The sequence below is a fragment of the Marmota flaviventris genome, chromosome 14 (genome assembly GCF_047511675.1).
Source record: "Marmota flaviventris isolate mMarFla1 chromosome 14, mMarFla1.hap1, whole genome shotgun sequence".
Taxonomy (NCBI): domain Eukaryota; kingdom Metazoa; phylum Chordata; class Mammalia; order Rodentia; family Sciuridae; genus Marmota; species Marmota flaviventris.
The window spans coordinates 35,060,811-35,084,544 of NC_092511.1; the positions used below are offsets into that span (position 1 = coordinate 35,060,811).

At 41.4% G+C, this 23,734-nt stretch overlaps 1 long non-coding RNA gene across 1 annotated transcript; it reads left to right on the plus strand.

The window, feature by feature from the left end:
• The first annotated feature begins 325 nt into the window (after nucleotides 1-325).
• Nucleotides 326-23,374, plus strand: LOC114092054 (uncharacterized). Its single transcript, XR_003582608.2, has 4 exons — nucleotides 326-399; nucleotides 4,015-4,107; nucleotides 5,401-5,574; nucleotides 22,945-23,374. It is a non-coding gene; the product is annotated as an uncharacterized lncRNA (long non-coding RNA).
• The last annotated feature ends 360 nt before the right edge of the window (nucleotides 23,375-23,734 follow it).

The following is a 23,734-nucleotide window of genomic DNA, read 5'->3' on the forward strand; positions in this document are numbered from 1 at the left end:
CTCTTGGAGGCCCCCTTTGGAGGGCAGGACACTTCATGTTGACATATCTTCCTTCTTTGGTTTCTACGGATCTCATGAACCCAGAATTTTGTGGATTCTCCTGGATCTCAATTCCTAGGTCTCCTCCCACCGTTCCCCATTCTCATGGCAATGAGCTCTTGGGGTATACACTAGGCAGAGATAAGTTCAATTATCAGTTTGCACAGTGTCTCAGGAAATGTGAAGAAACTTGTGTCTGTGTGACCAGTAGATGGGTGAGGCTGGTGGGAGCTGGAGAAAGGGTGGGCGAGTGGTGCAAGGGGAAACCCTGGAGCTGGTGTGGTTCTCTACTCCATCTTGCCCAGCGGCCCTGGGAGCTCGCCGCAGCCAGACTCTGATGTTCATCTCTGGGCTTTCATGGTAACGACTCCTTATTATTATTCTATTTTACAAGGGAAGAAAATAAGAGCAGGGAGCGTATGGGATTTATTAATTTACTTGCTCAGGGTCACATAAGGAGAGGCAGTGTCTCTCCAAGGTTGGCACCCCCACCTACCTCACCTGTGTCTTATAAATGCTCCAGAAAATAAAACTTGGTCTATAACACCTTCCAGCTCTAACCAGAATCAGTCCTCTCTTGAGCAAACCAGGATCAGAACAGGACCAGAATTCAGTCCCAAGAGGTTCTCTCTAGTATTATTCTCTCTCTTTACTGGATACTATGTTTTTTTGTTTGTTTGTTTTTATTTCAGGGAAAAGCGTCTGGAACAAGGAGAGAACTGAGAAGAGACAGGCAAACAAAGGAAACAGATCTCTTTTTGATCTTGTCTACAGAGACTGTTATGAATATGAAAGTCAGGATTTCCCCCAGAATTGTTTGAGAAAGATAGTGATGGTCTATGACCTTTAAAAATACTAAATGCCATAGTAAGATTTTTAGGAGCCCCACAGCCAAAATGTCTAAAGGTGCTTCCCATTTCTTCTCCTTAATGCAACATCCATGACCCATTTTTTTTGGGGGGGGGATGTTACTGGGGATTGAACCCAGAGGTGCTTGGCCACTGAAAAACATTTCCAGTTATGAACTTGGCTCAGGGATTTAGCACCGCCCTTTGGTTTCTTATTTCTTAGGACATTTTAGGTACATTGTCTCTGTGAGGCTCTATGAGTGAAGACCTCCAAAATTTAAGCTCTAAATTTGTAGAGGCTGATATTAAACTATGATGTCAGTACCTCCAAATCTTGAATGCAGGCTTTTCTATGTCTTTCTATATCTGCTTTTTTTTTTTTTCTGAGACTCCCCCAGCAGACTTCCCCTCTGATCTCATTAACCAGAATTTTATCTCATGCTTATATATGACCAAGAAGAAAAAGAAAACTGATGCAAATAATAAAATTCCCTGCATGGAGTTATTTTAAGGATTAAAGTCAATATTTATATTTACACGATAGGTGCTTAGTAAGCAGTACCTGTTATAAACCAGTTTCCACTAGGCTGGCCCTTCACCTGAATCACTCCTGTGTAAAAGGAACTCATTAATCACTTTTATCAGTTAGAATGCTTTCAGGCTATAGGAAACAGAAAATCCAGCTGAGAATGGCTAAACAATAAGAAGCATATATCACCGATTTAGCAAGAAATCCAGAGGTAGCTTCAGGGTAACTTAACAATGCAATGCAGTGGAGGCCACATAATTTTCTCTCCCTCTGCTCTACTTCTCGGTCTGTCTACTTTGTCCTCAGAGAGTCTCCTCATAGTTTCAAGAGAGTGGTCACAGCTTTTTTATTTTGTCCCAGGGATTGAACATAGGGACATTTAATCACTGAGCCACATGCTCAGTGTGGCTTTTTATATTTTTATATTTTCATTTTGAGGCAGGGTCTCCTAAATTGTTTAGAGATTCGATAAGTTGCTGAGGCTGACTTTGAACTTGACATCCTTCTGCCTTAGCCTCCTGAAATTACTGGAAATCTTCTGAGAACCCCCCAGCAGGCTTTCCATATGACCTCATTAATCAGAATTATCTCATGTACTTATGTTTGACCAAGATGTATATAATCACTAATTTTTTTGTGTTTGTGTGTGTACCAGGGATTTAACCCAGGGCATTTAACCACTGAGTCAAATTTCCAGTCCTTTTTATTTTTTATTTTGAGACAGCTAAGTTGCTGAGGCTGGTCTTGAACTCTCAATCCTCCTCTCTCAGCTTTCTGAGTCACTGGGATTATAGGCGTATGCCACTGCACCTGGATTTCTAAAAATTATTTTTTAGAAATCAAATTTAATTCCTGTATCAGGAAGGGCAGCATTGGATAGACAATCAACCAACGATCTGCTTCAAGGTTTAGGGACATCCAAAAAAAAAAAAAAAAATTAATGAGCAACTATTCTGTGCTCAGGCTTTGGAGGTACTAACATCATAATTTAATGTCAACCACTGCACATTTAGAACTAAATATTGGAGATCTTGACTCACAGAAAAAAGATTCCCAAAATATCATCTGAAGCAGGGAGCTAAAGGGCAAGGCCAAAATGCCTGGGTCAGGTTCATAAGCATTTATGGCCAGGAAGCAGCAGTCTTGCAAGCAGGGCTTGCCAAAGAGGTGAGGAGCTCCCCATGTTTCAAGCTGGCACTCAGCTCCCAATTATGATTCCAGAATTATTAGCTTTGATTCTGTGAGAAAGGAACACATCAAAGCCAGAATCCTATGAATTAAAACGTTGACTAATCGAGCTAATTATAGTTCAGTCATCTGAATTTTCACACAATGAACAGAGTTCTCATGCAGGTCTTCTCTTGGACACGAGGCTTTGATGATGAAGCAGCTATTTGTGTCCCAGGCTCAGTCCTCCTTGCTGTGGCCAGAGGATCTGCTCTGGAGTACCTTTTGCCCACTCAAACCCCCTATGGATTGGGCCTGGGGTTTCTTGAAAGCTGACATATCTCAGTTAAGGTGAAGATTCTCAAGATAATGGGAGCAAGATCCCCTTCCCTGGAGAAATCTCTAACACACGTGTCAGGATGTCAGGATGGGATCCTTCTCATTTCAATTTTATTCCAGATTTTCAAATACTTAGGTAATTTACATAGCCTAATTATACTTTAGGGAGAACCTTCTCAACTTAACATGTCTCAGTTATCAGATGTAGAGTGGTATAATAAATTTTAATCACTGTGTAGATGTTCTTTGCTGCCGAGCTAGTAATATAACTAAGCCTAAATCTTGATGAGCTAGAATAGGTAAATTCTAGGTGGAAGGTAATACTTTCCAGAGAGAATTCATTTATTTTGAGTACCAGTTGGACACCAGGAAAAACGACTAGTTAATGAGTAGTTCTTGACTGGGGAAAATTTTTGCACCCTGCCCTCATCCTGCCAGGATGAGTGTCTGAGACATTAAAAAAAAAAAAAAAAAAAAGTTGTTAAATGGACCTTTATTTTATTTATTTTTATGCAATGCTGAAACTTGAACCCAGTGTCTCACGCATGCTAGGCAGGCACTCTACCACTGGGCTACAACCCCAGCCCTGAAGATATTTTGCTTTTCCCAACTGGGAGTGGGGACAGGTACTACTGGCATCTAGTATATAGAGGATAGAGATGCTGCTAAACACCCTGCAATGTATAGTTCAGATCCCTACACATAGAGTTATCTAAACTAAAATGTTGACAGTGCCAAAGTTGTAGGGGAACTGCCCCTGTGTTAAAGAGGAAGTTGTTTTCACTCAGCACTAGCATTTAAGAAGACATCACTGGGCTGGAGACCTAGCTCCAAGTAGAGTACTTGCTTCATGTGCATGTGGCCCTGGGTTCAATCGCCAGTACCATAAAAAAAAAAAAAGAATAAAACCAACTTTATATAAGATGGGAGCACCTACCTGCTACCCAAACTACATATTTGTATGACTCCTTACATTTAGTATTTGTAAAAGAGAGCTAGGAATAAAGAAATAGATTGAATATATGACAAATCATAGTCTCAAATCTTATGGAAGATAATGAATTCTGCTTTCTCAATATGCTTGTTTTTCAGGTAACTTGTGCTCACTGGGTGACAATGATATTTGTTTATAGATGACCAGGTTCATCTCAAGCATTCTTCCTGTGTGGACGATTAAAGGAGTAGGTATGTAGAATACCATCTACTCAGAATGTGTCTGTCCCCAAATTACCTCTTCAGTGAAGATGTTTTCATTTCTGTTATAAAAATTCTATAAGGGCTGGAGTTGTGGCTCAGTGGTAGACCACTTGCCTAGCATGTATGAGGCACTGGGTTTGATTCTCAGCACTGCATATAAATAAATGAATAAAATGAAAGTTCATCAATGTCTAAAAAATATATATTTTTAATTCTATAAGCAACAAGAAGTTTTAAAATCATGCCAGACCTAGGTATGAATTAAGTCATTTTTAAATTAAATTTAATTCATCAAACTGTGCTCAAATCAACTAAAAAAACCTTAGGCTGTATTCTTGGTTCTAATTCCTTCCCTTACTATGCCATGTATTTGGAAATTACAATTAATTTTGCTTTTTCTACACTTTTTTTTTGTACCAGGGATTGAACTCAGGGGTGCTTGACCACTGAGCCACATCCCCAACCCTTTTTTATATTTTATTTAGAGACAGGGCTTGGTGAGTTGCTTAGGGCCTCACTAAGTTGCTGAAGCTGGCTTTGAACTTGCGATCCTCCTGCCTCCCAAACCCCTGGGAGTAAAGGTGTAGGTAATCACACTCAGCTTCAACACATTTTAAGCTGTAAAGACCCTCTGTTCCATCTTATCCATTTGGAGATAGATCATTTTAAAAATATTTTAATGAATATATGCACAGAATTTTTAAAGTCTAATAATAGTATTAAAAGACTAATGAAATTCAATAGCTTCATTCCTCAATCTTTTCCACTCCTTCCCAACTTTCTCTCTCTCTCTTTAGCTCTAGAGATCAAACTCAGGGCCTCATGTTAGGCAAGGGAGTCCCCATCCTGTGCTATTCCCTTCTGATCCAACAATTTAACATTACTTTTTTTTTTTTTTTTTTTTTTTTTGTGGTGCTGGGGATTGAACCTAGGGCCTTGTGCACATGAGGCAAGCACTCTACCAACTGAGCTATATTCCCAGCCCCTTAACTGTATTACTTTCTTATTGTAGTAAATGAGACTTGAGCACTGTTTTCAGCTGCCCCCCCTTTTTCTCTCTCTAATCCTTTCTACATAATTTATAACTTTGGATTAAATCAATATTAGGTGTTTACATGTGAACAAAAAGCATTGTAGTGTACTATGATTAAGTTTGTTACTTTTTGTTTGTTCTGAAGTTAATAATTGCTTTTTCTGTCATTAGTAACTGCTTTAAATTTCTTCCTTTGCAGTCACCTTTGATCAAAAATCTTGTACTTGTGACCTGATTTCTCTTTGCAGAGGCCAAATTTAGCTGACATTCTGAGATTTTAGCCCTTGAATGTCATCTACCTTTCGATTCACCAAGAGACTCTAGCCCAGAGGTATACAGCACATTTCCCACAATCGGTTTTATTTTCCTAAAATGGGTCATTCTTCAGTCAGAAGCTTCATCTCCATTGAAGCTCTACTCAGGTGAGCTGGTACACACTTGTAATGGTGACTACTTAGGAAACTGAAGGAGAAGGATCATTGGAGCTCAGGAGTTTGGGGGCAGCCTGGGCAACAAAGCAAGACCCTGTTGCTTATAAATCTGTCAATAAATAAATCATATGAATAAAAAATACCTGCACATCTAGTAGAGCATCTCCCCACAAAAGAGCTTCTCTCCTGAAGAGTGCTGTCCTCTCAAAGTGTGAATGGCAGTGTCCTAACTTCTCTGGTTTAGTTCTGGTCTGCCTGCTTTCAGAGAGTGTCTGAACACATCAGCGTACAGGTGATAGTTGGTTTTAGCCTGCCAAGTGTATGTCTATTCCGGTACCTTTTCTTTTTGGTACTAGGGATTGAACCCACTGGGCCACATCCCCAGCCCCCTTTTTTTTTTTTAATTTAGAGACAGGGTCTCGATGAGTTGTGTAAGGCCTCACTAAATTGCTGAGGCTGGCTTTGAACTTGCAATCCTCCTGCCTCAGCCTCCCAAACAGCTGGGATTATCGGCATGTGCCACCATACCTGGCTGTTCCTTTACTTTTTTAAAAAATATATTTTTTAGTTGTAGATGAACACAATTTCTTTATTTTGTTTATTTATTTATTTTTATGTGGTGCTGAGGATCGAACCCAGTGCTTCACAAGTGCAAGGCAAGTGCTCTACCACTGAGCCACAAACGCAGCCCTGTGTAACTTTACTTTTTATTACAGAATTTCTTCCCATCCACAACTGAGCTGCAGAGGAAGCAATCTACCCTATAGAGTCCTGAAGCATCCAGACCCCTCACCCAAATCAGTAGCTTCTACTTCTCACAGAAAGACAGAGGCAGCTGCAGGTGTTGAAACATGGACATAGTACATTCTCCCCAAGTTCAACCCTAACTTTCTGCCTCTGTATCTCTGCTTACTTCTCCTCAACACAGAGCAGTGAGGGTTTTGTATGGACAGACATACCCCACACTCCTAGTTTATAGAATTTATTTTTAGCCAGAACTACATTTAGTAATATATGATCAATTATGCCAGTAATAATAGGAAGAAGAAGAGAAGGTATGTGTGTGGATTCCTCTTCCTAGGGTCGTGTGGTTCAAGTTAATATTTAAAATGGTCTCGAATCCTCTGAGCCCATACTGACTGTCTGATGGGGGAGGTGGTAAGAAGAGGGACAGGTGGCACTGGGAAAACTGACCTAGGATTAAAAATTAATTGTGCTCGATTTTCAAATTAGATCATTGTAAGCAGATGGCTATGAATTTTAATGTGATTTCATATTTAACATTTTTTTGAGGAGACTTAAACTCTATTATTCACCAACTAGGCAATTTATGAACTCACATTTCAGCTTTAATTCTACCTCATCACAGTAGAATTACAGGGCTGGAAAAACTCCACCACTCATCTTCTGTTGGAAAGAACCACACCCAAAGCCAACCAAAGCAACAGGGATCCCTAACACATTTTTTTTAAAGACTTCTAATTTAAGGTATTCCACAGCCAGCCTCCCTTGGGAGCAAATTCTGGTGATCCACTTTTCCATTTGGTCAGCCTCTGCCCTATTTCCTCTTCTCCTGCTCCATGCAGCTGGATAGATGGAGATACCTTCCACTTTCCATCCCAGAGCTTCATCAGCTTCAGCTTAATTCAGACACCAGCACAGGACCCGCCATGCCGTTCCATGAGTGGTGGAGTCAGGCAGGCTAGATGGGGCCAAAGAGGAGGGAGGGTAAACAGGAAGGGTAAACAGGGAGGGCCCTGCCTACCTAGGGTATATAATTTGGGCTGGAAGGAACTAACCCAGGTCCAGATGCTGGCCCCACAGGGGTGCTGGGTCTTGAATCCTAGTAGTGATGTGAGGTGCTCTATTTGGATGGTGGTGTGTAGCAGGGAGAGATTCTAGGCAGCAGCAATACTGCAGGAATGAGATCCAGCAGAATTGTGGTTCAGGAAGAGCTGAACATGCACAAAATGTATCTGCAAGTGGATGAGGGCATGGAAAAGAGGATTTTTTTTTTTTTTTAAAGAGAAGAAACTGGCAAGAGCAAGACAAAGTATCAGGGCCCTGAATTAGTAAGCTGGGAGCTGGAATAGCCCTTGAGTTGGGCAGGGAAAATGGGCCCCCTCCTAGAGGTGTCATGACCCTGCTTGTCCCTTCCTATCTCCTCCATGTCACTGTCCAGTCATATCAACCTTCTTGCAGCTCCCATCCTGCAACCTACTCCTTTGAACATGTCTCACATGTTGGAAGTCAGTGGCTTGATGACTTCCATTTCTGGATCTCTAGATGTCCAGATGCCTACCAGCCTCCTCCATTCGTATGTCCAAAGAAACTCGCTAGTTCTCCTAACCTGGCCCCTGCCTCCTTTTCCTCTCCTACGTTTTCTCCTTCTCCTTTCCTTTTCAGTACTGGGGATTGGATGGAGGGAGGCTCTACCACTCAGTTCCATCTCCTGCCCTTTTTAAAAAATTTTTTTTTTATATTTTGAGATGGGGGGGGTCTCACTAAGTGGCTGAGGCTGGCCTCGAACTTGTGAACCACCTGCCTCAACTTCCCAACTAGCTGAGATTATATGTGTGTACCACTATACCTGGCTTATTCCTATGTTTTGTTTGTTTTTGTTTTTAATCTCAAAGAAGGGAGTCATTCCTGGCTCTTCCTTCTGTTTGTTCTTCCATCAACCTGCTATTGCCCTGAATATTCTGCCTTCCTTAAAAAAATTGATAAAAAAAGAAAGAAAATTTAAAAATGGAGCAAAAAGAGATAAAATACTACATCAAAATCACTTTCTAATTTAGAATGCATTTTGGTATTTTTTTTTCATTGTTTGTATTAATGACACTGATGTAACTGTGTCTAATGGGTTGAAAATGTATCTGTATGTGGAAAAAACAAACTTTATAAATCATAATGAAGTAAAAAAAAAAACATCCTGCCTTCTTTGCATTTTCATTACTAGTGTCTTAGTTTGGGTCCCCACTACCTGTTACCAGAATTTGTGTTCTTAACTCTGCTCCCTCCCTCCAAGCATGTGTATCCTTTGCCAATCACTCCACCTCCATACAACTTTGACTTGATCTCTCTTCTGCTTAACTCTTTACTGGTGCCCATTATCCCCAGCAAAAAGTGTAAAACTTATTGGTATGACCTAAATAAAAGCTCCCAATCTGTCCCTCCTGCCTATTCACCTTCACCTCTTGCCCCTTCCCATCTCCTCCAGTTCACTGTGCAGCCATATTAAATTTCATGCAGGACCCTGAAGATGAAGTCTTACTTTCTTTGCACAGGGGGTTCTCATCTTCATCTGAGTAACTTCTACTTACGTTGTGGGACACAGTTGAAAGTTTCTTTCTTCCAGGACTCCTTTCCTGGATAGGGTCCCCTCCTAGCTGCTTCCCAGCCTCTGAGCCTAGCTTTGACCTCATGCTTGTCTCCTGTGTGTGTCTTCCTGCCTAGAATGTCAACAATTTGAGCCAGAGACCACATCTTTTTACTGAGGAACAGCTCTGCTAAGGGGAGATCATGGGATTTGGAAATGTGTGTTTGGAAATCAAACTTCAAGTAAAATACCTGGGCAAGATTCTCATCTCAGGATGTCTGTCTAATAACCTGTAAAATAGTAATGCTTCCTTCTTAAGCTATTAAGATAATAACACAAAGCACTTACACTGAACCTGACACTTTCTAGATGCCCAATTTCGTTGAATGAAGAAAATGCAGGAAGAGAAGCTCCAAATAGGCTTATGGGCTTGTTGTGGTCAGTCATGAGAGAGGCCTAAGTGGGTCACCACTGCCTCAGCCGGCAAGGGAGGGAGCCAGCAGAGCTGGGTGGAGTTAAGTTCAGATTCTTGGTCTAGAGAAAAAGTGCTGACTCTGAGCAGGAGCTATGCAGCCACCAGGGCTAATGAAGGGCAAGAGAGGAAGACTGAACATGAATGCAGGAGGTCTCAGTGAGACCTCATGGCAACACTGGCTGTGACAGGCCCTTCCTGAAGGCTCCCTCCCTGGGACAGGGCAGGCTTGCCAAGTGCTGTAAATGGGTATTGGGGCGTCAGGAGCTTTGGAAATACCCTTGCCTGGTACCCATCTACAGAGACTTGGTTCCAGGGATTCTTATGTAGACCCCGGACTGGGCCTTTTGACAAACTCCTCAGAGAATTCTGATTCAGTAAAGGTGGAGACTCACTGTCACCACTCCAGAGTGAAGGCAGACAGGTACAGATGTGGGAAGGAGGTCAGACACCTGGCAGGTCACGTGAGTACAGGATGAGAACACCTAGACCAATAATCCAAAATCTGAAATGCTCCAAAATCTGGAACATGTTAAATGTTGACACGACGCCATAGTGGAAAATTCCACACCTGACCTCATGTGACAGGTCACAGTCAGAACACAAGTTCACTAAAAATATTTAAAACTACCTGTGTGTATCAGGTATATGTGAAGCACCAGTTAATTGTGTGTTTAGACTTGGATTCCATCCCCAAGATATCTCATTGTGTATGTACAAATATTACAAAATCCAGAAAAAAAAATCTGGAATTTGAAACACTTCCTGTCCAAGAATTGTTGATTAGGGATACCCACTCTGTACTGGGCATGGCCTCAGACCCCCAGTCTGTTCTGGCTGAGCATAATTGAGGGGATGGTTGGTGGGGAGTGGTTGTACTCACTTTCGTGCTCTAGTGAGGACTTGCTTAGCATGGGGCAGGCCCATCCACAGATCTAGTGGCAGGGAGAAGGAAAGATGGGGGGAAAAAAATGAGGCTGCAGTGGACACATATACTTCCTGATCTCAAATTCCCAGCCCCTTCCTGGAGGAGACCAGCTACTTCTTAGGAGGTGGTGGGATAGAAGGACATTTTTCCTTTCTTCACGTCCACTCCAATGGCAGAGGGGAACACAAGAGAGGAGATGCTTTTTCTGTTCCTGGGAGCAAATCAGAGATAGCAATTTAGAGCCCCAGATCATTCTAAGTATTTAAGGAATTTTTTTTTTAGGTAAGAAATTAATCCCCAGTCGACTACAACAGATTCTTAATTTGAAGGGATCATAAAATAAGGATGAGAGAAAAGAATGAAGTCTTATTTTAAAATTAGATGACTGGCGGTGTACACCTGTTATCCCACCAATTTAAGAGGCTGAGGGAGGAGGATCCTGACTTTGAGGCCAGCCTTGGCAATTTAGCAAGATCCTCTCTCAAAAAATAAAAAGGCCTGGGGATATAGTTCAGTGGTAAAGTGCCTTTGAGTTCAATGTTGAATCCCCAGTACCAAAAAAGAAAGAAACAAAGAAAAGAAAGAAGGTGTTAACAAAACAAAACAAAAAAAAAAATAATAAAATCAGAGGACTATAGCTGTAGCTCAGTGGTACAGTACTTGCCTAGAATTTATGAGGCCCTGGGTTCAATCCCCAAAACCATAAAAGTAATTAAATAACAAATAAAAATTAAAAATTAGAATCAGGGGCTGGGGTTGTAACTCAGTGGTAGAGTTCTTGCCTAGATGCACAAGGTCCTGGGTTTGATACCCAGCACCAAAAAAAAAAAAAAAAAAAAAAAAAAATCAGCTGACACTTATTTGCACACTGCCTAATTCTACTCTGTGGATTTCTACCATCTGTATATCTGTATATCAGAATGGTGACATATATTGTCATTCACAAGTAGATCCTCCAAGAAAAGGCATCATGAAGTGACTTTTAGTAAAAACTGTCCTTTGTTTATCATCAGATCTGGCAAATATTGGATGATCGAAAGTCATTGATCGTGAATTTTTGCAAAGCAAGCAGCCTCTTTCTCAGTCCCAGCCCAGAAGGGTATTTTTAAAAAGTCAGTAAGAAATACAAATGGCATCTCCTCCTATCAAAGGTCAGTAGAGAGGTAAGAAGTCTATGCATTCCTGACCTTTAGGTATCCCCTGTACACACCTCTTATCACCTTACACTAAAAACAGTTCTTTACAAAAACTAAAGCCTTGTGTCAACAGAGCATTTTCCTCCCCCCTGAAACTAGGGAATTTTGGAAGTGGTTCATGATCTTCCTGGAACTTACCTAATTGTAAAAAGACCCGAAACTGAAGGGACTTCCGTTCCCTCTGGGCAGAAGAGTGACAGAGACTATTTTAGTTCAATCATCTCTTCCTTTTTGGAAATTAACAGTTCAAGTCTCTATTGATTTAACATGCTGTCCCTGTGATACTGCCGGGTTTTCACACAAGTAATGAGGACAAGCTATTCCCTGCTTCTTTAACCCTGCTAGTTCTTTGTTTTTGTAATTTTCTCTAGATGATAGCAACTCCAATACGTGGAAGAATCTGCTAGAGAGAAGGAGATCAAGATCTGCATTTCCTCTGGGGCTTCAAATGCATATTGAGATACACATAGAAATAACAATAAACAAGCCACCAGGCAGGGAATAGAGGGAGGGATGAATATGTTGCTTCATTCTCTTTTGTCTTAAAGTAGCCTGGAGCTGTGTGATGATATCAGCTTGCTGTGGGTAGAAATTATGACAGTGGCCTAAATTGGGTACCCTGACTTCAGTGTTGGGATAGGGAGGAGGAGGGGAAAAGCAAGGCCGGAGCTGCTATATCTTTACAGTAAATGGAGTAGCTGTCAGGACCCATCAATTACATTATATAAAATTCAATTGTCAGGGAGCATCTTCCCCACATTTAGCGGAAGGAAGATGCAAAGTTCTTTACCCCTCGTGATTTCAAGAACAAGAAGTCTTCCAAATTAGAGGGGGAGGGGAAAGAAAATATAAAGGAAACCTTATTATCCAGGTCACTTAGCATGTGTTCAGCAAGTACCTACTACGTGCAGAAAACTAAACTAGCAAAGCATAAGAAGCCTGTCCCAGCTGTGAACCTGCAAGTGGCATGGGTAGAAAGGGCACATCCTAACTTGTGCCCTGCTTAGACAATGTTTCAGTCTCACTCACTGTTACAGGTCAGGGGAGTTTTTCCCTGGCAGCCTCCTCCCCACTCCTACGTTGTTTAGTGGCTCATCCCTCTGTGGTCTTTAGGTTTAGCCTCACTATCTCTCAACCCTGACCCTTCCCTTTCATTTTCTCTTCCCCAAGATGACGTGGGTTCCTTCTCTCACTTAGACTCTGGGTGGCTGGAAGAGCACTAGTCTGCCCTCACTAGCTAAAATTCAGCAGGTCATTTCACTTCTTTGAATCTCAATAATATCTCTTGTGTGAGGATTCGATGAAATAATGAATGCAAAACTCACGATGACTAATTTTTCTTTCTTTTTTTTTTTTTTTTTTTTTGTACCAGGAATTGAACTCAGAGGCACTTAACTGCTAAGCCACATTCCCAGTCCTTTTTATTTTTTATTTGGAAACAGGGGCTCGCTAAGTTGTTTAGAGACTTATTAAATTGCTATGGCTGGCTTTGAACTTGTGATCCTCCTGCCTCAGTTCCCCAAGCAGCTGGGGTTACAGGCATGCGCCACTGTGCCCGGCATAACAGCTGATTCTGATTGACAATGTAGCACTTGTAGACATCACCATGGATGGTTCCATCCTCCTTTCATCCCTCCAGCACCATAATACAGGCATTCTCCTGCCCATTGACAGTGAGGAAACAAAGGCTAAAGAGGCTGGCTTGCTCCAGTCACACACACAGTTCATGGGAAGTATCAGGACTTGGATTGGGTTCTTCACAATCCTTGCTGGCAATCCTAATACCACACTGCCTCTACAAATGACCCTGTAAAATGTTATGTCAACAGAAGAGAATTTTATTAGACCCACAGTTCAGGCACAGAACCATTCATTATTAAACTGATTTCAGTGTGCCAAAGATCATGTCATTTACTGATTTAAAAAAAAAGGACAATTAATTCACACAGAACCATAGGTCATTACAGGTGAAAGGGACCTTTGAAATGATCTCGGCTTTAAAACTCTGCTCCCAGAGGCCCCACACCAAGCTCTGCTTTGATGTGTTTTAATTGTTATTATTTTTAGGTACTTTATTGTCTGAAGAATGGCTCTGAAGCTTTCTCTTTTCTAATGCATTCACTATCTTGATAAAGTGTTCTTCTTTGGTGACATTTTACTGATGTTTTCAGACAAAGAGACTCAAGATTTCCTGACTTCTGATCCAGGGCTCTCTCTGCCTCTTAGTCCTATCTCTTGGCACAATATATCCAATGTAATAAAGGATGAATCTTAAAAAATAATAACCAAGTTGAGTGCAGCTCCGCATGTCTGTAATTCTTACCACTCAGGAGGCTGATGCCAGAGGATTGCAAGTTTGAGGCCAGCAATTTAGTGGGATCTTGTCTCAGATCAAAAATTAAAAAGAACCAGAATTTCATATTCTTTTTCTTATCTTTTTTCTTTTTCTTTTCTTTTCTGATGAAGCAAAGATGAGCCATCCAGAAAGACTCCTTCACCATAAGCCACAAACTGATTAAAACCCCTGCACATTGACTTGGGGTTGCTGTTAACTACAAGTTCTGCTTTCAGTGACTATAAATAATTTCTTAAGGTCATTTCTTCTCATAGAGATAAAAACGGCTATTCCTCAGAATCAAAGCTCAGTGGCATTTTCACTTAGGTGTGCCGGCCTTTGGATGACTTCTAAATAAGTGTCTGCTAGAGTAGCCACACGACATATGTATTGGATGTTTGAAAGAATATGAAAAATGAACTGTCCTGACTATGAGAGACTAAGTTGCTGAAATTGGTGGACTCTAAAGTACAATCACTCAAACCCAATAAAAATTTATTGCTCACGAAACAGGGCGAATATTCCAAATCAGCAGCAGTGCTTCCCCTGTGGAGAATCAGGGTCCTAAGATCCTGAATCTGAGATTCTGCTTCCCTAGGCTTTGATGTCTCTCTGAATCCAGTTAGAGGAAAGAGGGACAAGAAGTTTAGGACACTTTTCTTTTCTTTCTTTCTTTTTTTTTGGTACATGGGATTGAGCCCAGGGGCACTTAACCCCTGAGACACATCCCTAGCCCATTTTTTTGTTTTTCATTTTGGGACAAGTTCTCGCTAAGTTGCTTAAGGCCTCGCTAAGTTGCTATAGCTGGTCTTGAACTTGCAATCCTCTTACTTCAGCCTCCAATGTTGCTGGGATTATAGGCATGGACCACCACCACGTAGGAAAGTTTGGATGCTTTCTCTCAGATGTAACTCAGGATTGGCTCACACTATTTCCCCTTATATTTTGTTGTCAAAAATTAGTCACCTGGCCACATATGGTTCAGGGAATCATGGGAAGTTGTTCCAGGCTGGGCAACTGCTTCCAGGCACAAGAAGATTTTAGTGAGCAACTACTATCTTTATCATATAAAGTGAAAGAGAGAAAATGGATAAAATGGGTATTTCACAGTTTTAAAAGTTGCTCATAAAAATACCTTGAAGCTCCAAAACATTCTATAATTACTTTCTTGGTAATATCAATACTTTCCCAGATAGATCCTTCTTTCAATCTTCAGATAGAAACCTACATAAATGGGCCACAAGCAGGTAATTATATACTGCTTGTTTATTAAAACTCTGATTAATTTTTTTAAATAAAGGAATCTGACAACAAGATAGATGGCATTGGGGCTGAAGATGTGGCTCCAGCGGTAGCGCGCTTGCCTGGCATGCGTGCGGCCCGGGTTTGATCCTCAGCACCACATACAAACAAAGATGTTGTGCCCGCCAAAAACTAAAAAATAAATATTAAAAAAAAAGATAGATGGCATTGATAGCAGTAAATCGGGGAAGGAGTCAGATTTTTCCAATCAGAGAAATTTAATTACATAAATATTTTTCAATGTCTTTCCTGTTCTAAATACTTGGAGCATATATTCTCATTTAAACACACACACACACACACACACACACACACACACACACACACTGAAGACTGAACAAAGCCAAGAGCAGTGGCACTTGCCCATAATCCCAGCTACTCAGGAGGCTGAGGCAGGACAATCTCAAGTTTGAGGCTAGCCTGGACAATTAAGTAAGACTCCATCTCAAAACAAACAATAAAAAGTCTGGGGAGTCTGGGGACATAGCTCAGTGGTAGAGCACTCTGGGGTTCAATTTCCAGTAACACATACATGTAAACACAAAGACCGAAATAGAAGTAATATAGCCCAATGGTACTATTAATTGCCAAATGGATTCCAAAGGAAAAAATACAAGAATGGTCAGAAGGCATGGAGAAAAAAAAAGATCTGAGCAAAGTCCTGAAATATGGATGAAATGTCGATAGGTATAATGTATGGGAAGACACCACATGTATGAAAGCTCCAGAAGCAGAAGAGAACAAAGTGTGTACGAGAGACAAAGGGGAGCTCACCAGGGATAACAGTTACCTATTCCAGCAGGATTCTCTATGGAGGGGACGAGAATTGGGGGAATGAGTATTAGCCTTCTGTTCTCCAGGTGGAAATGAGGCAAAAAGCAGTGTGGATAGATTTTTTAAAAAAGCCCATGAGTAAATTCTGTTACACGTCTTTATTGAAACATTTTGAAACAGCAACTTAAATATGCTATATTTAATCATTTATTGGAAGGACTTATTTTTTAAGCCTGGGATAGACTTTAAGTTTTTAATTAATTTATTTTTTTATTGGTGCATTTTTAATTTTACATAATAGTGGGAATCAACAGCTGCGTGTGGTGACACATGCCTGGAATCCCAGTGCTGGGGAGGCCGAGCAGGAGGATCTCACATTCAAAGCCAGCCTCAGAAATTTAGCAAGGCCCTAAGCATCTCAATGAGACCTTGTCTCTAAATAATATACAAAAAAGAACTGGGGATGTGGCTTGGTGGTTAAGTGCTCCTGGGTTCAATCCCTGGTAACCCTCCCCCTCAAAAAAAGAGTGGGAATCATTATGCCATATTTGTACATGCAGATAACATGATCAATCTCATTCCCCTGACCTTTGCTCTCCCTCCCCTCCTCCCTCCCCCAATCAGCTTGTTCTACTCTATTAAACCTTCAGACTTTGAGGTTTTTTGTTTGTTTGTTTTTGTACCAGGGATTGAACCCAGGGGCACTTAACCACTGGGCCTAATTCCCAGCCCTTTTTTATTTAAAGACAGGGTCTCCTTAAGTTGCTTAGGGCCTCGCTAGAGTGCCAAGGCTGGCTTTGAACTCCAGATCCTCCTGCCTCAGCCTCCCAAGCAGCTGGGATTACAGGCATGGGCTACCATGCCTAGCCAGACTTTAAACTTTGAGCCCCCTGAAACATCTTTCAGACTAAGAATAAGATTCCATTTAGCTGACTATGGCTGGTAGGATGTACCCAGTAAATGACCAAGAGATAATTATTATTTAATTGATAAACTGTTTGACAAAAACAGTAAGTCAGGTTTACAGAACAACAATATGGTAAGCAGAATTCTCAAGAGAACCACCAAGATTCCTGTTTTCAATCTAACATTAATCCAGGCAATGCCATGAAGAGATTCTGCAGATGTGATTATAGTCCCAAATCAGATTAAGATGTGGACTGCTTTTGAAAAGCAGGGAGTCTTCTCTGGCTTGCAGCCAAAGAGGATGAAAGATCTGAAGTGTGAGGAAGCCTCAGTGCACTATAGCCAGCATTGAAGAGCAGTAGATTGCGTGATAGAGAATGTAGGTGGCTTCTAGGAACAGAGTGGCTCCCATCCAGCCAATGGGACCTCAGCTTCAAGAAACCAGATTCTTCCAAAAACCTGAATAAAGCTGGAAGCACGTTTGGAGACCTTCCAAATTCATACCCACTCTGGCCCACACATTGATTTAGACCTGAAACTCCGAGCAGAGAGTCCAGTCAAGCCTGCCCTACAGAACTATGAGCCATAAGGGGGCCTGGGTTGTGGCTTAGTGGCAGAGCGCTTGCTTAGCATGCATGGGGTGCTGGGTTCGATTCTCAGCACCACATGAAATAAAGATGCTGTGTCCACCTAAAACTAACAAAATTAGTTAATTAAAAAGAAACAGAATTGAGCCATAAATGTTGTTCTGAGCTATAAAATTTATGAAAATTTGTTCAATGGTAGTTGAAAATAGATATATATAAACAGATACCTGAATTCAGTTTAAGCAGAGGTTGTACAATTCAAGGTCTTGTTCTAGTTTTCTATGAAGACTTTTCTGATCCCCCCGCCCAGTGATCCCTTCCTGCTCTCTACAAGACTTAGTTTTTTCAAATTCTGGAGTCATGAGCTCAGACGTAGAGCACTTGCCTAGCATGTGAGAAGCCCTGGGTCTGATCCCCAGAACTGCCAAAAAAATCTTAAAAATAAATAAAATAAAATTCTGAAGTCAGACGTCACATATCGCCACACTTCTCGTATATAACTTGTTTTCTGGATTGGTAAACTCCTGACGGCAAGAATCAAGTCTGAATAGTTTCTGCTTCTAAGAGTGCGAGAGTTTAAGAGGAGGCCGTGTGACATCTGATTTTCAAGAATTTTCTATCAACAAACACCAATAAATGTTCTTGAGGAAGAGCAAATGGCTGTCATTTCCCCTCCATAAATGAAAATCTGGGCTAACATTCAGTTGCAAAGATCAAAGTTAAAGATCTGTGAGTGCCAGGCCAAGCAGGGTACATTCACTGCACATGAGCAAACCAGAATGACTAGTTTGACTCACAAAGGTATAATTGAGACCCTTCCAGTTATAAGTCTGTTTTATTCTTAGTGCCAGTTCTTACTCCATAACTATCATTTCTCCCTATCCCTGTTTGCTGTTGAGGTTGTGACCTTGGCAGGGTGTGAAGGTCTAGTTTACAAATTCAGTGTTTCTTTCTCAGATTATCATTAGAAAATAGTCTTACCACCCTCCAGATGCAATATCCTTTATTCCTGAGAAATTCCTTAATATACTTTGGTGGGGCAGGGGTGGGGTGGGATGGGCACTGGGGCACTTAACCACTGAGCTGCATCCCTAGCCCTTTTTAATTTTATATTTTGAGACAGGGTCCCATTAAGTTGTTTAGGACCTTGCTAAATTGCTAAGGCTGGCTTCAAACTTGCAATCCTCCTGCCTCGGTCTCCTGATCCACTGGGATTATAGGCATGCTCCATCACGCCTGGCTTTCTATTTCTAATATAAGTAAACTGTATCCATTTACCTTTATGTGCTGGGTGTAGTGGCACACACCTATAATCCCAATGGCTTGGGAGGTTGAGGAAGGGGGATCACAAGTTTGAGATCAGTCTAGCCACTTAGTGAGCCCCTTAGCATTTTAGTAAGATCCTATCTCAAAATAAAAAGGGTGGGAGATGTGGCTCAGTGGTAAAGCACCCCAAGTTAAATTTCCAATACCCCCTCCCAAAAGCTCAAAACAAAACAAAACAAAAACCATTTACCTTAATGTGTGAATCACTGATGCAAATAAATTGAATGTTAAAAGTGATCAGTACATGTTATAAATTTGTAGACTGTTCTGTAGTGTACTGGCAAACCTCCCTTATAGTTCTGGAAGGAGTCTGAGGACCTTCAGGACAAAGAAGTCATTTCTTTCTTCCCCCAGGTGTAGCAAAGAAAGACTTTTCCCTTTTTGTTGCAACCTGATCAGACAATCGCTGAAAACAAAGGAGTTTTGCTGGGGTCCAATGTTTTACCAGAGATTAAAAAGCCTGGTTTTAGGCAATCGTTGTGACATTCAGCAGTGACATGAGTTACTAAGTTTCAAAAGCTAAATCAAATGTGTTTCTTTTCTTTTTTGGGGGGGTGGAGTCTGTTTAAAAATACTTAAAATTTGAGCCTGGCATGGTAATGCATGCCTATAATCCCAGAGGCTCGGGAGCCTGAGACGGGGATCGCAAGTTCAAAGCCAGTCTCAGCAATGGTGAGGTGCTAAGCAACTCAGTGAGATCTTGTCTCTAAATAAAATACAAAATAGGGTTGGAGATGTGGCTCAGTGGTCAAGTGCCCCTGAGTTCAATCCCCAGTAGCCCCCACCCCCAAAATAAAAACAGGGCTGGGGATGTGGCTTACTGGTTAAACACTGGGGTTCAATCTCCAGTATTAAAAAAAAATTTTTTTTCTAAAACATTTACCTAATCATGTCATTCACTGTTTTGATTAAAACCCTACTTTTCTTTTTTGCTGTACTGAGAATCAGATCCAGGGCTTTGCACATGCTAGGCGAGCATTCTACCACTAAGCTATATCTCAGCCCTTTTCATTTGATTTTGAGATAGGGTCTTGCTCAGTTGCCCAGACTGGACTCCAACTTGCAATCCTCCTGCCTCAGCCTCCTGAGTTGCTGGGATCACAGGTGTGCACCACCACACCTGGAAATTTTCTCCTTTTCTCCACTATCGTGGTGTGTATTTGACTCTTCCTCACCATGTCTTCTCACAAGACTTCCAGAAGTGAGTTCAGCCAAGAAACAAAAGCAAAAATTAATCAAGGGATCTGGATGAAATCAAGTATGACTCTAAGAGGAGACATTGGAGAAAAAGCTAAACTGGTCTATAAAGAATTGCTCATGAAACGGCACAAGTATTTATGCTGTATTATCATATCTTGCTGAAAATGTCACCACCATCTAGATGGTTAGATATTTTTTAATGTGATTTTTCTCTGTCTCTATGTTCTACACTGGTAGGATGATATAGTAATAAACATGTGAAGTCTTTGGAAAAGCTAGGTGCGGTGGCACACGCCTGGAATCCCAGTGGTATGGGAAGCTGAGGCAGCAGGATTGCAAGTTCAAAGCTAGCCTCAGCAACTTAGTGAGGCCCTAAGTAACTCAGTGAGACCCTGTCTCAAAATAAAATATGAAAAAGGGCTGGGGATGTGGCTCAGTGGTTATGCCCCAGGGTTCAATGCCCAGTAGCCAAAAAAAAAAAAAAAGAACTCTTGGGAAAAAAATCCTTCCTATCATTGTGATCAGGGTATGCAGTACTTTAAACTCCTGAGCTGGGCTGAGTGTGCCCATCACTACTTTGCCAACTTATCTTCTACCTTCACTAACTTTTTGTACTTCTTCAGTGTTTTTCCAAGTGTGAAGTCCTTGGACCATCCCCAAGAAAATCATGATGAAAATTACAGATTCTCAGGCACTGTTGACATCTAGAGGATCAGAAAAGACAGGGGTAGGAGCTAGAAATCTGTGTCACTGATGAGGTCTGGGGTGATTCTTAGACAACACGGTAGTCTGATCGCTCTCAGTAGCCCTTCCCAACTAAGAGGGGAGCGAACCACCTTCTTTCTTCGTCATGCTTTTGAAGGCATTCAGGACATGTTACTCCAAAATACGACCCCTTGGCATTTGAGAAAACGGCAGAAGTAGAACACAGAAACTAGAAAGAAGAGGTGGGGGTGCAGTGAAGTGGTTGAACATGTGCTTGGCATGCATCAGGCCCTGGGTTCACCCCTTCTGCCCTGAAGCAAGTCATTAAATCTAGTTGATCTCCCCTAAAAATGGGTTATAGGGCCTCATTCCAGAGGGGTCCCCTCCAAAACCCATAGAAAAAGAAGGCCCTCAGCCGCTGATATGGAAATACCCAGAAAAACAAATCAAATAGACCTTGAACTTCGTGATGGGTGAGGAAAAGACACCACTTCTCACCCACACTTTTTTTTTTTTTGGCGGGGAGGGGGTACTGGGTATTGAACTCAGGGCCACTCAACCACTGAGCCACATCCCCAGCCCTATTTTGTATTTTATTTAGAGACAGGGTCTCATTGAGTTGCCAGGCGCCTCACTTATGCTGAGGCTGGCTTTGAACTGGTGATCCTCCTGTCTCAGCCTCCCAAGCCGCTGGGATTATCACCTACACCTTTTTGTGTGTGCTGTGTGCCCTGCACACAAACACTTCTTTTCTGGCTGAATTTGGGCTATGCTTCTAGCATAGTCTAAATCCTCCTTAAGGCTCACCTATGGCAAGCCTTTTCTGACTCCCTAGGCTGACCTAGGAATCAGCCCTTGCTTTGCCCTCCTTGCTTAGTCTTGCTGTTTGTTATTGTTGTTGCTATTTACCTGTCTGTTTCAGCACCAGGTGAACAGCTTACAAATGGGGGCTGTTTCTTTCATCTTTGTCCCCAGATCCTGGTAGAGAGCTAGGAATGTAGTAGTCCCCTAAGTATTTGTGAATGTATAGATAAACAACAGCATAATTTTCAGATCTTTGTCAGGAAACAATTTGATACAAGAGAAAAACATTTAAAAGAGATCTTAAACTCAGGGAACTTTGCTTTTCTCTGGTATAGTTATTGGTGGCAACTGATAGGATCAAAAATTCCAAATAGCTAGGTGAGCTTGGTAGTGCATGCCTGTAATCCCAATGACTTGGGAGGCTAAGGCAGGAGGATCTCAAGTTCAAGACCAGCCACAGTAATTTAGCAAGGCCCTAAGCAATTTAGTGAAACAGTGTGTTAAAATAAAAAAATTTAACAAAAGACTGGAGATGAGGGCCAGTGGTTAAGCCCCTCTGGGTGCAATCTCTAGTAACTCTCCTCAACCTGAAAATTCCAATAACTATCACTGATGGATTTCACTTTTGTAGATGAAAATATGTTTCTCTGAACTTCTCACTTCTTCCTAATGATGTCCTGATCTCTGGTGAACTATGTCACAGGAAAGACAGATGAATCAATAGTCCTGGGTTCAAATATTGGCTCTTCCAAATGCCAGCCCTGTGACTCTGAGCAAGTTTTAAAAACTTCTGAGTCTACTTCCTCATGATGGGAGTAGAAGACTTTCTATGAAGAGAATAATAATATGAATTCACAGAGGGAAAATGAGGGTTTTGGATATGGCTCAGTGGTAGATCACCTGCCTGGCATGTGTGAGGCACTGGGTTCAATCCTCAGTACTACTAAAAAAAGAGGGGTGGGGAATGGTGGATAATAAAATAAAGTGTGTAAGGTATAGCAGGTACTGTAAAAACAATCCTGTTCTTTCTCCTTTATAGTATAAAGGATTGTAAACTGGGTGTGGTGACACATGCCTGTAATCCCAGATACTCAGAAGGCTGAGGCAGGGGGGTTATAAAATGGAGGCCAGCCTGGGCAATTTAGTGAGTCTCTGTCTGAAAAATCAAACTTAAAAAATAAGGGCTGGGGATACGGCTTAGTGGGTAGAACATTTGCCTGGCATATGCAAGGCCCTGGATTCAATCCCTAGTGCTGGAAAAAAAAAATGTAACACTGCTCTGAGTTTCTGTTGTATGCCATGCATTTCGTTAGATATTGGGAATGGAAGTAGAATGTATATATATGTGTGTGTGTGTTTGTGTGTGTGTGTGTGTGTGTGTATGTATTTGGGGGGATATAAGTTTTAATTCTAGAGATAGTATTTTAAAAGAGCTTTTATGGTGCTGAGCATGGTAAACAAACTAATGAACCAGCTTTATTAATTTTTATTTTTTAAAATGTTACAGCCAGACACAATGGTGCATCTCTGTAATCCCACCACTTGGGAGACTGAGGCAGGAGGATCACTTGAGCTCAGTAGTTGCATACCAGCCTGGATCCCAAAGCAAGACCAAGACAAAAACAAAATAACCAAGAAAACTAAACAACAACAACAAAAAAACCTACAACAAGTTACATGAAGATTGATATTTGTCTTCCAGAACCCATTTCCTCCTTATTCTATAGTAGAACCTGAATTCAAAAATCAAGTATGTGACCACCTGTAATTAAGTTTACATTTCCAGGGGCTGGGGTTGTGGCTCAGTGGAAGAGTCCTCGCCTAGTATGCATGAAGCACTGGATTCCATCCTCAGCACCACATAAATATATGTGTCCACCTAAAACTAGAAAAATAAATATTTTTAAAAAGTTTATATTTTCAGCCTCTTTAACAGATCCAGATCTCCATACACCTTAGCTCTGGCTAATGGGATATGGAGATGATGTGACAACATTCCAGGATGTATCTGCAAAGGAAATGGTGTCCTTCTCCTGCTTTCTCCCTCCTGCTGGTAGGTTGTGGAATCCATCGCTGGAGTGAGAAGTCATTTGGGGCCATAGAAGCTAGACGCTGAGGATGCTGAAGCAGCAAAATTCAAGGGGCTTTGTCCCTTATGGTTCCATGATACCCTCATAAAAGCCCTGAGTGGCTTATGTTTATTTGATAGACAAACAAACTTTACAGTTGCTCTGGGCCTTGAATCCTTCACAGCTGAAGTTAATCTTTACTAATACAAACTAATACTAACTTACAAA